Source organism: Crinia signifera, chromosome 3 (assembly GCF_055691185.1).
Source record: "Crinia signifera chromosome 3, ASM5569118v1, whole genome shotgun sequence".
NCBI classification, from domain to species: Eukaryota; Metazoa; Chordata; class Amphibia; order Anura; family Myobatrachidae; genus Crinia; species Crinia signifera.
The window spans coordinates 22,426,208-22,439,201 of record NC_139219.1 but is presented as its reverse complement, the minus strand read 5'-3'; the positions used below and the strand labels follow the sequence as shown (position 1 = coordinate 22,439,201).

Here is a 12,994-nt window from a genome sequence, read left to right as displayed (position 1 = left end):
GTGGTTATTGAATCCTGAATACACTTTGCATTACAATTTAAACTGCTTTGTATCTGAAAAATAATTATTGCTTCAATTATTAAACAGTTCCTAAGTTGACCCCAGAAGAGGTTCTGTTCCTTCTGGGACTGGCAAAGCCCGAATCGGCCAAGATAATACTCTTAATTGTTTCCATGTATATTTCTAATCGAGGAGAGCATCTTTGTATCTTTTCATTAAATAGTAAGTCTCTATATAAGGGCGATATACAATGTGATGTCAGGAGAGGAGGTCAAATCTCCGATAGAGAATGCATGTATATATTAACCTATCTGACACCACATTTTACATCACACCTTGTTTGTATATTGAACACACTTGATAAGAAGACTCGGTGAAGAGGTTAGTCCACCGTCTGGAATATTAATGAACAGGGAAGCAAGGTTTAAAGCTTTTAAGTCCTTTTTTTTCTGAGAAGAGTGGAGAGGAAAGCAATATCAGGTTTATCTTTTTGGATTTGGTTACTACATTTTTTCAATTAGTCTTCTGTACCGGTCTGGGACATATTTTATTCATACCGTGACATCAAGTAGAGAAGTCAATTCATGCCATATTTTAAGCTCGTGTTTTGTTGTAGCGGAGAGTACCTCTAAGTCTACTTGAGTTTTAATGCTTATTGGTTAAGACAGACAATCAATAAATGCATCTCTAAAGACCCATATATATTGATTCTGGTCTAGAAAATACTTTATACAAAGTAATCAGAGGGAGTGTGTCACTGTGATTTGAATGGTGAGACACTAAATTCATCACAAAATGGATTTTTGAGCTGAAACGTTTCAAAATAGCACGATGTGATTAATTTCCTGAAATTTTAATTTTGGGGGAGACTTCCAATTAGCTGCGACAACGCGTTCCGCGATCGCGGGTAGTTATCACACAGTGGACCAGATTTATTAATTAAATCTTAACAAGAGATAAAGTGGGGGTCATAACGGGTGAGAAAGAACAAGGCAATCAGCCCCTAACTGCCATGTTACCGGCTGTGTTTGAGAAATGACAGTTAGAAGCTGATTTGTTGGTCCTTTGTCACTCGTTATCATCAACCACTTTAGATCTTGTTAAGGATTAATACATTTGGCCCATATTGCCCACAATGCTGATTGCTGGTATGTGCGCACCCATTCACGAAAACAGGTGACCTGCAATTTGCTATCTAGGGAAAAATGAAGGTGAAAGTAGGGAAATCTGACTGTCCCCCAAAAAATGGCAATGTAACATAAGATAACATTATAAAACTATATTAGAGGACATAAAAATATATTTTGGTTACCATATATACTCGAGTATAAGCCTACTTTTTCAGAACATTTTTTATGCTGAAAAAGCCCCCCTCGGCTTATACTCAAGTGAGGGTCCCACTTGAGTCAATAAGTTTTTTCCCAGTTTTTTGTTGTAAAATTAGGTGCCTCGGCTTATATTCGGGTCGACTTATACTTGAGTATATACGGTATTTAAAAATGTGTTAAATGGCTGCCATATGCATTTTTTTAAAAACACTGAAAAAAAGATGAAATGCAACACTCCACCTTTCGCGACCTGTCTGGGAGAAGCCTATTCTGAGAACTCTGTGGGTATCTCGTTGCTCTTGGGTCAAACTGCTGGCTTCAACAGAATAACTCTCCTGGCAAAAGGGCCCCTTGAAGGGCTGGGGACCTTTAGGGAAAGACTTTTGGGCAGGGCTGGGCAATTGCAACCCTCCATATGTGAGGAACTACACATCCCAGCATGCCTTGCATCAGTTTCAGCATGGCCACATAGCAAAACTAATGCAAAGCATCCTGGGATGTGTAGTTCCTCAACATCTGGAGGGCCGCAATTGCCCAAACCCTGCTTTTGGGCCTAATAGCAGAATTTAACCTCATCTATGAAGTCAGGGCTGAAAACTCAGAATTTTATTAGGTTTGAGGCATCCACTGGCGCAGGAGTTACATTATTGAGACCTGTGCTTGCTTGACAGCAGTTTTGTGGGCACTTTAAATAAAATCAAAGGTCTGGCCAATCACCAGGGTAGCTCTATCTCAATAGGGCCATATGGAAGCGGGGGCTCCGCTGGGACCCCTTCTTTCTCTGCCTTTTCTGGGGCCAATGATAATGGACTGAGAAAGCAGGGCCAATCTCTGGGGCAAATAGTGCTGGGATATCAGGAATGCCTGTGTGGTAACAGAGAACCATCTGCCCTCCTTAATGAGGGCTGCAAAAGCCAGCTGGGTGAAATTATACACCTGAGTGGAGTGTGCTGTGTATAGCTGAGATTGGGCATATTGCTTGCCAATGCCACTCAGGCCATTTGCAAATCACTATATTTACCTCTGTGAGGGGATGCACTGGATCTTGTTACTTCTTTCAACTGCCAATTTACTGAGGTGGATGGGGACTGTGCAAGGGGGTGTCATACTTGTTGTCATGGGGAATTACTTGCTTCTTGCTATGAGGGATTAGATGTTTGTTTCACAGGGGTTTCATGCTCATTGTCATGTGGAATTACATGCTTGTTGTTAGGGGGGATTATATGCTCTGCCAAGGGGGTTTCATGCTTGTTGCCACGGGGGAGATAAGCTCGTAGTGACAGCTGCCAGCCTGACAGTATGGAAGCAGTGTGACAGCCAGGCATAGAGGGGTGGGCAGGCCCGGCTGTCTTCCGAGTGGTACACAGTGGCAGAATTGAACCAGTGCGACAACCAGGAAGAGAGCGGTGGGCTGCCTGGCTGTCTTCGGAGCTGGTCCATAGTTAGTTGAAATCTTGCACCGGGCCGCCATGGCAGCCAATCAGGAGCGGCAGTGGTGGCTCCTGATTGGCTCCTGGGCCACAAGCTCCTATTGGCATGAGGTAAACAGTGATCCCATGTGATAAGTGTCTTACATTTAATTCTAAATGGAATTCTAAATTATTAACTTTGACCTGTATTCCTTCTGCTGATGTTACATTTTGCTGTCAAGCCCATGTAAGCCCATCCTTAAACACAATTTGTATTTCTTTCAGGACTGAGAGGAGCAAGATACATCTAGAACACATTACTCACATCTATCAATTTTTAACATAGTGGTTACAAGACTGAACGTTGTGTTGTGTGGTTATAATTTCAGAGTGATAGATAGAACAGCCTTGTGAGGAAGGGAATCTGCCAGTCATTTCCCTGAGTCAGCACATTACGTCAAACGCCGACTCACTTTTATTTTCTCAACAACTTCATGGTAAACATTGGGGGAAATTTACCAATATGAAAAACCTAGTTTTTCGTATTGGTATTTTCCCTACGACTGCATACGACTGTTTAAGTCGTATGCAAAGTCGTGTTCCGGAGGATCAGTTACAAAGCAGTCATATACGACTGCTTTGTAACCCTCCGATGGTGTAATGATTCGTATTAGCGGCCGTATATACGGCTGCTAATACGAATTATTTCTAGCAGTCTGCACGGATCAGTCAGATCCGTGCAGGCTGCATGGTGTAAAAAAAATAGAAAAAAAAATAAATTAAAAAAAAAAACGGCGTGGGGTCCCCCCCACAGCCGAAACCAGCACCAGGCTGACAGAGCCTGGAGCCGGTAATTAAAAATCAGGGAACCCGACAAATAGGGGTTCCCCGATTTTTAACAACCAGCCCCAGGCTCCTGCTCTGGGGCTGGTTCCCAAAATACGGGGGACAAAATGACTAGGGGTCCCCCGTATTTCAAGAACCAGCCCCAGGCAAAACCAGCCAGCGGGTAATGCCACAGCCGGGGGGAGACTTTTTATGCAAGTCCCCCCGGCCAAAGCATTCATCCCTACCGACCAGTCAGCCTGGCCAGGGGCCCTGGGGGAGTGGGGACCCCCCCAATAAAGGGGTCCCCCCCCTCCAGGACTTACCTGACCAGGCTGAAGCCTGGTGCTGTCCTCGATGCCCCTGGGCGGTGGGCATCGAGCTGATGGTTTTGTGTAAAAAATAGAATAAAAACCATTGTTTTTTACTGTGGCACTACAAGTGCCAGCAAGCCTCCCCAGCAAGCTGGGACTTGGATAACCACAAGTCCCAGCCTGCTGGGCATTAAAGGGCCCGCTGGGTCTTGTAGTGCCACCGTAAAAAAAATAGTTAAATAAAACACACTGACACCCGTTTTAAATAAAAGTTTAATACACACATTACATACATACTGATACTTACCTTTCTTGATCCCGTAGGTAGCCCTGGTCCTGATGTCCTGTGTCGTCCTCCAGGTCCATGTCGGCTGTCTGCGTCGTCCTCCAGGTCCATGTCGACGGTCCGTGTCGTCCTCCAGGTCCATGGCGGTGTCCGGGTCCGAAGAAATCCATGTTGGAGCTGTGGAAGGAAATCCTACTCACCTGTTCCTGCGCTGAAGAAGTCTTCTCTTGATCCGACGTAGTCCAGGTAATCTTCCTGCTGTCGCCGGTCCCCGCTGTCTGCGCTGTCCGTGCATCGCGCTGAGGAGAGATGCTGAAGTTTCATATTCGGCGCCTCTCCTCAGACTGAATTCTATTGGCCGCCTAGCAGGCCAATCAGGAGCCGACTTTCTCGGCTCCTGATTGGCCCGCTAGGCGGCCAATAGAATTCAGTCTGAGGAGAGGCGCCGAATATGAAACTTCAGCATCTCTCCTCAGCGCGATGCACGGACAGCGCAGACAGCGGGGACCGGCGACAGCAGGAAGATTACCTGGACTACGTCGGATCAAGACAAGACTTCTTCAGCGCAGGAACAGGTGAGTAGGATTTCCTTCCACAGCTCCAACATGGATTTCTTCGGACCCGGACACCGCCATGGACCTGGAGGACGACACGGACCGTCGACATGGACCTGGAGGACGACGCAGACAGCCGACATGGACCTGGAGGACGACACAGGACATCAGGACCAGGGCTACCTACGGGATCAAGAAAGGTAAGTATCAGTATGTATGTAATGTGTGTATTAAACTTTTATTTAAAACGGGTGTCAGTGTGTTTTATTTAACTATTTTTTTTACGGTGGCACTACAAGACCCAGCGGGCCCTTTAATGCCCAGCAGGCTGGGACTTGTGGTTATCCAAGTCCCAGCTTGCTGGGGAGGCTTGCTGGCACTTGTAGTGCCACAGTAAAAAACAATGGTTTTTATTCTATTTTTTACACAAAACCATCAGCTCGATGCCCACCGCCCAGGGGCATCGAGGACAGCACCAGGCTTCAGCCTGGTCAGGTAAGTCCTGGAGGGGGGGGACCCCTTTATTGGGGGGGTCCCCACTCCCCCAGGGCCCCTGGCCAGGCTGACTGGTCGGTAGGGATGAATGCTTTGGCCGGGGGGACTTGCATAAAAAGTCTCCCCCCGGCTGTGGCATTACCCGCTGGCTGGTTTTGCCTGGGGCTGGTTCTTGAAATACGGGGGACCCCTAGTCATTTTGTCCCCCGTATTTTGGGAACCAGCCCCAGAGCAGGAGCCTGGGGCTGGTTGTTAAAAATCGGGGAACCCCTATTTGTCGGGTTCCCTGATTTTTAATTACCGGCTCCAGGCTCTGTCAGCCTGGTGCTGGTTTCGGCTGTGGGGGGGACCCCACGCCGTTTTTTTTTTTAATTTATTTTTTTTTCTATTTTTTTACACCGAAGCCTGCACGGATCTGACTGATCCGTGCAGGCAAAAACGCAAATACGACATGAAAATGGTGTTCTATTTTCCTGTCGTATTTGCGTGGGTGTTTTACACCACTAAGCAGCCGTATTATCCATACGGCTGCTTAGTAAATCAGAAACCACCATTCTTTTGAATGGTGATTTCTGTCGTATTCTATCGATGGTGTAGACATTCGTATTTGTAACTACAAATACGAATGTTCCATCTTTAGGACTACGAATTGTTGTATTTTTGGGATTGTAAATCCCGAAAATACAAATTCGTAAAAAAAAGGTGTATTTCTCCCTACGAATACACCTTTTTTCTACGAATCCATTTTGGTAAATGTCCCCATAATGTGATGTTCCAAGGAAGAGCACTGATTTACTAAGCAGTAATTTCAGGAAGCATAGAATATCCAGGTGTGGATTGTCATCGTTAGTGTGTTGTACTTCTTCCAAAAAGCAATCTGTCAGAGGAATTCCACTGTTTGTAATGAATTATATTTAATATTCTAGATGCATCTACCGCCTCCCAATTGCAGCGTGGCATGGCGTCCCAATTGCAGAATTTTGCGGCATAGAGTGCGCCACGTCATGCAATACACAGTTGAACCACAGGGTGGCGAATGCTTCACAGAAGCAAATGTTAGTACTGAAAACATTACTGTATCAGTCGGTAATCCTTGAGTCCATGATAAGCTAAGCAGTCACATTCAGGTAGTGTAAACGGGCACTCAACTTGGCACCTCCCCCAAAGCTTCAATAGTATGCCACTAAGCTGCATTGGACTGTAAACCACTGTTGACCTTGTAGTGTACAGTACCTCACCGAAGCAAACTACAATACTGTAGCTGTAACATTGGTGGTTAAAACACGCAAGCTCAGCATTTTACAAAGTGAGTTTCAGTCATGTTCAGTAATGCTCTACTGCCAATGGCGTAACTACGATAGGTGCAAGTGGTGCAGCTGCTATGGGGCCCAGAGCTGAAGGGGGCCCATATTTACGATCTAATTAATATGTTTTACATATATTTACTTCAGTTGCTAAATAGGGGCCCCTTACATACTTGGGGCCTATGAATATATGTAGGTACGCCTCTGTCTAGTACTCTGCTGAACTTTCTCCATTGCTGCTGCAGGCACATCACCCCAAACTCTTACTTTGATTCTACTGTATGCTCCGGAGCTGCATTGGACTCTTAAACCACTGTTGACCTTGAAGTTTACCTTACTGTAGCAATTCCACAAACTATGCTGGTTAAAGATGGCTATGTCGTGCTATGCACATGACATATTCCAGATTCATTACAATGCCAATAGCGGATTACAATCTAATACATCTGGGTGGCCAAGCGTAGAGAGGAAGGGAAGCGTAAAGTGTGGAGTGATGTATAAAGTTGAGCAGAGCACTTGAAGTGTATTGAATCTGAAACAATATCTCCTTATAAACCAAAAATAGAAATACACAATGACTTTGACCCTTCCCAGGACTTGAACCAGGATATGTCCCATCTTAACAACCCCCTCTGTCTTTCCATCTTGGTACCACTTTGACAGCTGGACACCAAAGGCCAGTAGTTACACTGTCTCCTGGAGTTAAGCCACTGGACTGAATTGCGTCATGTGTGCATGCTATGAAGAAGACCTACGAAGAAGAACTATGAAGAAGAAGAAGAAGAAGAAGAAGAAGAAGAAAAAGAATGAAGAAGAAGTGCTACAAAGAACGAAGAAGAAGTAAAAGAAGAAGAAAATCTAAAGGCTCCCATCCACTACTGTGTAATGGCCATTTTTCATCCGATTTTGAGCTTTCAGAACAAGGGATCCGATGAAAAGTGGCCATGTCATATGTTATTTTGCTCTGACTCCGATCTGAGGTACGTTCCCATGCTCCATAGATCAGAGTTGCAGATCGTATATTTATTGGATCGGCATGAATGGGGTCACATACCATACATTGTATGCAATAAGACCACATATGATGTATCGTATGTGGTCCAACTGACGGGTGGGTTGGTGGTGTTTTGCATACAATAACTCGTGCTAGTTGATGGGAGGCCTGAATTCACCCCACTCTCAGTACAATCATCTGGTTCTTCATGCAGTGGGCCATCATCTACAACATCTACTAGTTCTACCTACCCCTAAATAGATGCAAATAAAACATCAATCTCAGTCCTGTTTGTGGTTATAGCATGCCCTGATCTTCTTTAATGACCATACTTAGTAATAAGCTGATTTTTTGGGATGTGCAATTACCAATGAGTCTTTCTATCTGATATACATCAGCTGAACAACATAAATCAGATGCTGGTTACATGTATATTTCTGCAATATGGTGTAACCCTGAGAACACAGCTGCTCTCCAGAACTCCATGTGATTCTCTTTTCTCCGTGTTCCATCCTTCCGCGATATAAAAAGTACAATGGGCTCACCGGGTTCCAGTGAAGATGGCTGTCCATTCATTAGAAACCAAAGTACATGTCTGCACAATGTCATCCCTCTTTGCTGCAATGTAAATCCTTGATCTGAGAAAAGCACAGCAGTAATAAATCCATCAGTGACAGTAATTGCAAGACAGCCACTTAACGCGTTTCACTGCTCTCCTGCAGTTTCATCAGAAATCTTTGAAATTGAAATCAATGGATTAAAGTTTCCAAAAATAATTAAAGGGCAGGAATTTCGGCAGAACTACAGTATTAAATCAGTTTAACTGTGAATTATCCCAGTAGGAATTGCCATTGCATTGCCTCAATTAACCTCAAGATAGAAAACAAATGATCCATGAAACAACCAACAATTATTATTATAGTATTGATTAGTCATTACTTACAATAAAGTAAGCCTTTATTGTAATACATTACTCTCCCTATTTATTTTCAAATATTTTTCATATTATACTAATTTTAAATAACCCCCCCCCCCAAAAAAAAAAAAAAATGGTACAGCTGAACAGATATGCAGACTGCACTGTATATAGCTACACATTTTTCAGCACTGTGCACTTAGTACCTTTTAGATATGACATTTTAAGTAGAAAGTGCATCAGATATTAGGCGATACATAGGGAGATTTTCTATTACTGATAACGATACCTTTCAAAGTCTGGAAATTTCAGAAAGGTAGATGGGAAAGTGTATGTCAGTCATACGGAAAATTACATGTTTATCCTGTAATTCTGTTTCAAGCCGTCAATCTTATTTTGATTGCTTTGATCTTGTTCAGCCTCACTCTTAGGTGACTGATTCCCACCGGTTCCTCGCTGTTCCAACATGGAAAAAATGCCTGGATTTAGAGATGGATATTCAGTGTGTTATTTTTTTTGCACAGCTTTATATAAATATGTACAGACTTCAAACCCTATGATATGTGTTTTAATTAATTATGTTACATTATTATGTTCTTTCTGAAATGCTTTCTCATACCAAGTGTGATTGATACAAGATCAGTATTTCCGTATTACCATATTGACTCTTCCCAACAAGTTCATACTTTTTATGTGCATTTATCTTAAGAACCCACCAACAGGTGCAACGTTTTGGCTTTGGTTGATACTGCTTACCCTTTTGTGCTACCCAGTGGCTCCACCCTAGGGGAGGTGTGTGCATGCAACAATGTCACATGACCACCAGCAGCTCGTTGGTGCCTAATTTAAACCTCTTGAGCCTATGAAATCCATCTAGTTACTAGGGATGGTTATAAACATGTTAACCATTGATAGCCAGTAATTTTTAAAGATAGGGGGCTGCCCAAGCAGGACACAATGGAGACAGAATATAGGCAGAAAGATGAACATAGCTAGCACCAGGAGAAGCACAAACACCACTTTAAGAGCTATGTGTGCAAATGCTAGGAGCTTAGGAAATAAAATCCCAGAACTTATTGCCATAATGACAAGGGATGAACTGGATACTGTGGCTATTACAGTCATGGTGTAATGGAAATCATGACTGGGACATAGCAATACCAGGATATACTTTATTTAGGAAGGACATAATGGGAAGATTTGAAGGATGGGTAGCAATGCATGTGAAAAAAAGCAGAAAGACTACCTTAATACAAACTATTAAAGAAAAAACGGAGGCCCTTTGGGTGACCATAGAAACAGGGGACAAGGCGATTCTTCGTATAGGAGTGTTCTACAGACCACCAGATCAGGAAGTGGAACTTGATGAGAGCCTATTGCAGGACATCAATAAAATGGCATTAAAAGGAGAGGTGATAATCATGGGAGACTTTAATCTACCTGATGTGAACTGGGAGGTGTCTGTTTCACCAGAAGTAGAGACATTCTGAATTCCTTGCAAGGAGCATCCCTCCAGCAATTGGTGAGGGAGCCCACTTGTAAGGATTCAATATTAGACTTAATACTTACAAATGGTGACATAATATTTGACTCTGAACAAAGATAGAGACCGACTCATCACACACAAAAACAAAGGTGTTAGATTTTAGGAAGGCTGATTTTTCAGAGATGGGAAACTCTGCAAGTGATTCTTTGGCAGATTGGAGGAGCTTCAAAGGAGTGCTGGAGAAGTAGGAAAAATTAAAAAGTCTTATACTAAAAGCAACAGAACTTTATGTCAAAATAGTTAGGAAAAACACATGGAAAAGAAAGCCATTGTGGTTTGCGAAAGAAGTAGCAAGCACTGTGAAAGTAAAAAAGTTGGTCTTTAGGAAATATAAGCAGATGCATAATAATGAAGACAAAGAGGTGTATCTTCTTAGACAGAAGGAGGCTAAGAAGGTAACCAGATGTGCAAAAGCACAGACTGAGGAGAAAATGGCCCAGTTAGTGGGTAAAGGGGAAAAAACTTTGTTTAGGTATAAATGAAAGAAGAAAAACAAAAAGTGGAGTAATAAGACTAAAGTCAGAGAGTGGAAGTCTTCTTGAGGGAGACAATGTAATAGCAGATCATATTAATATTTATTTGTGCTCTGTGTTTACTACTGAAAGATAGGGGAAAGGGCCACAGTTAAGTTGCAAGTATATTTAGAAAAATTAGGGAGAAACAAGTGCATATACAGAGGAGAGGTACTTGTTTAGTTTCAAGGCGGCAGATATCGCATGCGATTCGATGCGATTTTGTACCTATTCATAAACAAACTATCCACTGCGCATGGAGTTGATTTTATATAGTGTGACGAGCGCAGCGAGCCACCGAGCCCGAAACGTGGCGTAGTGGGGGGCGCGGATTACTTTACATGTATTCCGCACCGAGCGCAGCGAGCCCCGTAAGGGGACGCCGAATACTCGATGCGTAGTGGATAGTGGGGTTATGAACAGGTACAAAATCAAATCGCATCCAATCGCATGCAATATTGCATCTGCCGCCGTGAAACTAAATAAGTACTGAAAGTCCTAACAGAACTCTCAAAACTGAAAGTTGATAAATCAATGGGGCCATATTGGATACATCCAAGGATACTAAAGAGCTTAAAGAGGAGCTGGTAAAACCATTAACAGAATTATTCAACAGTCACTAGATACTGAAGTAAACCCAGAGGACTGGAAATAGCAAATGTAGTCCCACTGCACAAAAGTGGAAGCAAAGAAGAGGTATGCAATTGTCAACCAGTCATACATAAGTAGTAAGGAAATTGATAGAAACACTATTAAAACAAATAGTTGTAGAATATCTCAAAAACAAGCAATTTACAGGATCCTAAACTGCATGGGTTTACTGGGGGGAGGTCATGTCAAGCAAATCTTATTGACTTTTTTGACTAGGTGACTAAAGTAATAGATCAAGGGGTGCTGTAGATGTAGATTATCTAGACTTTAGTAAGGCTTTTGACACTGTCTCACATCACAGACTGTTAAATAAATCTGAAAGCTTAGGTTTGGATTCTAAGATGGTTGAATAGATAAGATCTTGGTTGCAGGACAGAAAACAGAGAGCTGTAGTAAATGGAGTACAGTCACAGGAGGAAAAGGTTACCAGTGGAGTACCCCAGAGTACTGTGCTTGGACCAGTGCTTTTTTTATATACTTATTGGAGACATTGCAAATAAAATTAATGGTAAAATGTGCCAATTTTGCAGATCACACAAAGGTATGCAACAGGGTAGACATACCAGGAGGGGTAAAAGAAATGATTGATGGTCTAGGTAGAGGAACGGTCAAGAGCATGGCAACTCCGGTTAATGCCAAAAAATGCAAAATCATGCACTTGGGTCTCAAAAATCCAAAGACTAAATATAGTATAAACTAGGTGATTTATCGCGCCCTACGGGCGCTCTTCACACCGTCGTAAAGGGCTGCGCCCCCTTAATTTGCGAACATTTGCATATGAGAAAGATGCTTAGAATTGTATGAAAGATGGCCAACTTGAGTTATAGGTGAAATGTGTTAAATAGAGAGCATATGATGTGGAAGGGGGTGTGTATTGTTTTGTTTAATTAAAAAGCGGTTACAGAGTAAGATGTACATTGATAGTGTGGATGGTACAGTGACCTTTGTGGGTGTGTGGGGGGGCTGTGTGTGCGTGTTGTTTAGGTGTGTGTGTGCAATAGTATAGTAGGGTGTTTCTGAGTCAGCGGCTCCCCACTGGCGGAGGTCACGACACAGGAAAACAGGAGGCTCTGTAGTGATAGGGGTGTGTGGGCATAAGGGGGACTAAAGAGGAGGGTGGGAGATACTGTGCAGCTTCTGCCAGTGGGTGAGGGTCCAGCGTGGCAGTACAGGATGGTGGCCCTTAGTCAGTGTCTCCTCCTACTGGGTGGGAGTTCGGGTGCATGAGAGCAGGAGGCTGGGCTATGAGGCATGATAGGGGCATGTGGGCAAAACAGCGTCAGCGACTCCCCAGTGGTGGAAGTTACGGTTCAGGAGAGCAGGAAGCTGGGTAGTGATAGGAGTGTGTGAGTATACGGGGGACTAAAGAGGGGCTTAGGGGTGCTGCCGTGGGTGGATGCCGTGAATTGCGGGAGGGGGGGTCGCGGGGGGGGTGGGGTGTTGGTACCGCAAATTGTGGGAGGGGGGGCGCGGGGGGTTGCGTTGAATCGCGGGAGGGTGGGTCGCGGGGGCGGGGGGTTGCCGCAATGACAGGAGGGGGGGTCAGGGGTGGGGAATCGCAGTATGGGGGTCGTGGGGGGCACCGTGAACAGCGGGAGGGGGGGCCCGGGGGGTTGGCGCGAATCGTGGGAGAAGGGGTCGCGGGGTGCCGCATTCGCAGGAGGGGGGGTGTCACGGGGTGGGGCCGCGAATCGCGGGAGTCACCGGGGGTGCCGCGAATTGCGGGGGGTGTGCTGCAAATCGCGGGAGGGGGGTTGCGGGGGGTGCCGCGAATCGCCACAAGAAAAAATCAACACAGAAAGTTCAACACGTGTAAATGTTGACATACTGTAAGTGTGGCACTTCATCGGTGTCCATGTC

General features: G+C 44.2%; 1 long non-coding RNA gene across 1 annotated transcript in view; it reads right to left on the bottom strand.

Moving 5' to 3' along the window:
• Positions 1-7,822: 7,822 nt before the first annotated feature.
• Positions 7,823-12,994, bottom strand: part of LOC146062450 (uncharacterized) — a 28,483-nt gene continuing 23,311 nt past the window's right edge. The window contains exons 2-3 of the long non-coding RNA XR_014471324.1: positions 8,715-8,904; positions 7,823-8,147 (exon numbers count right to left, since the gene is read on the bottom strand). This is a non-coding gene — a long non-coding RNA (uncharacterized LOC146062450). The remainder of the gene's footprint in view (positions 8,148-8,714; positions 8,905-12,994) is intronic.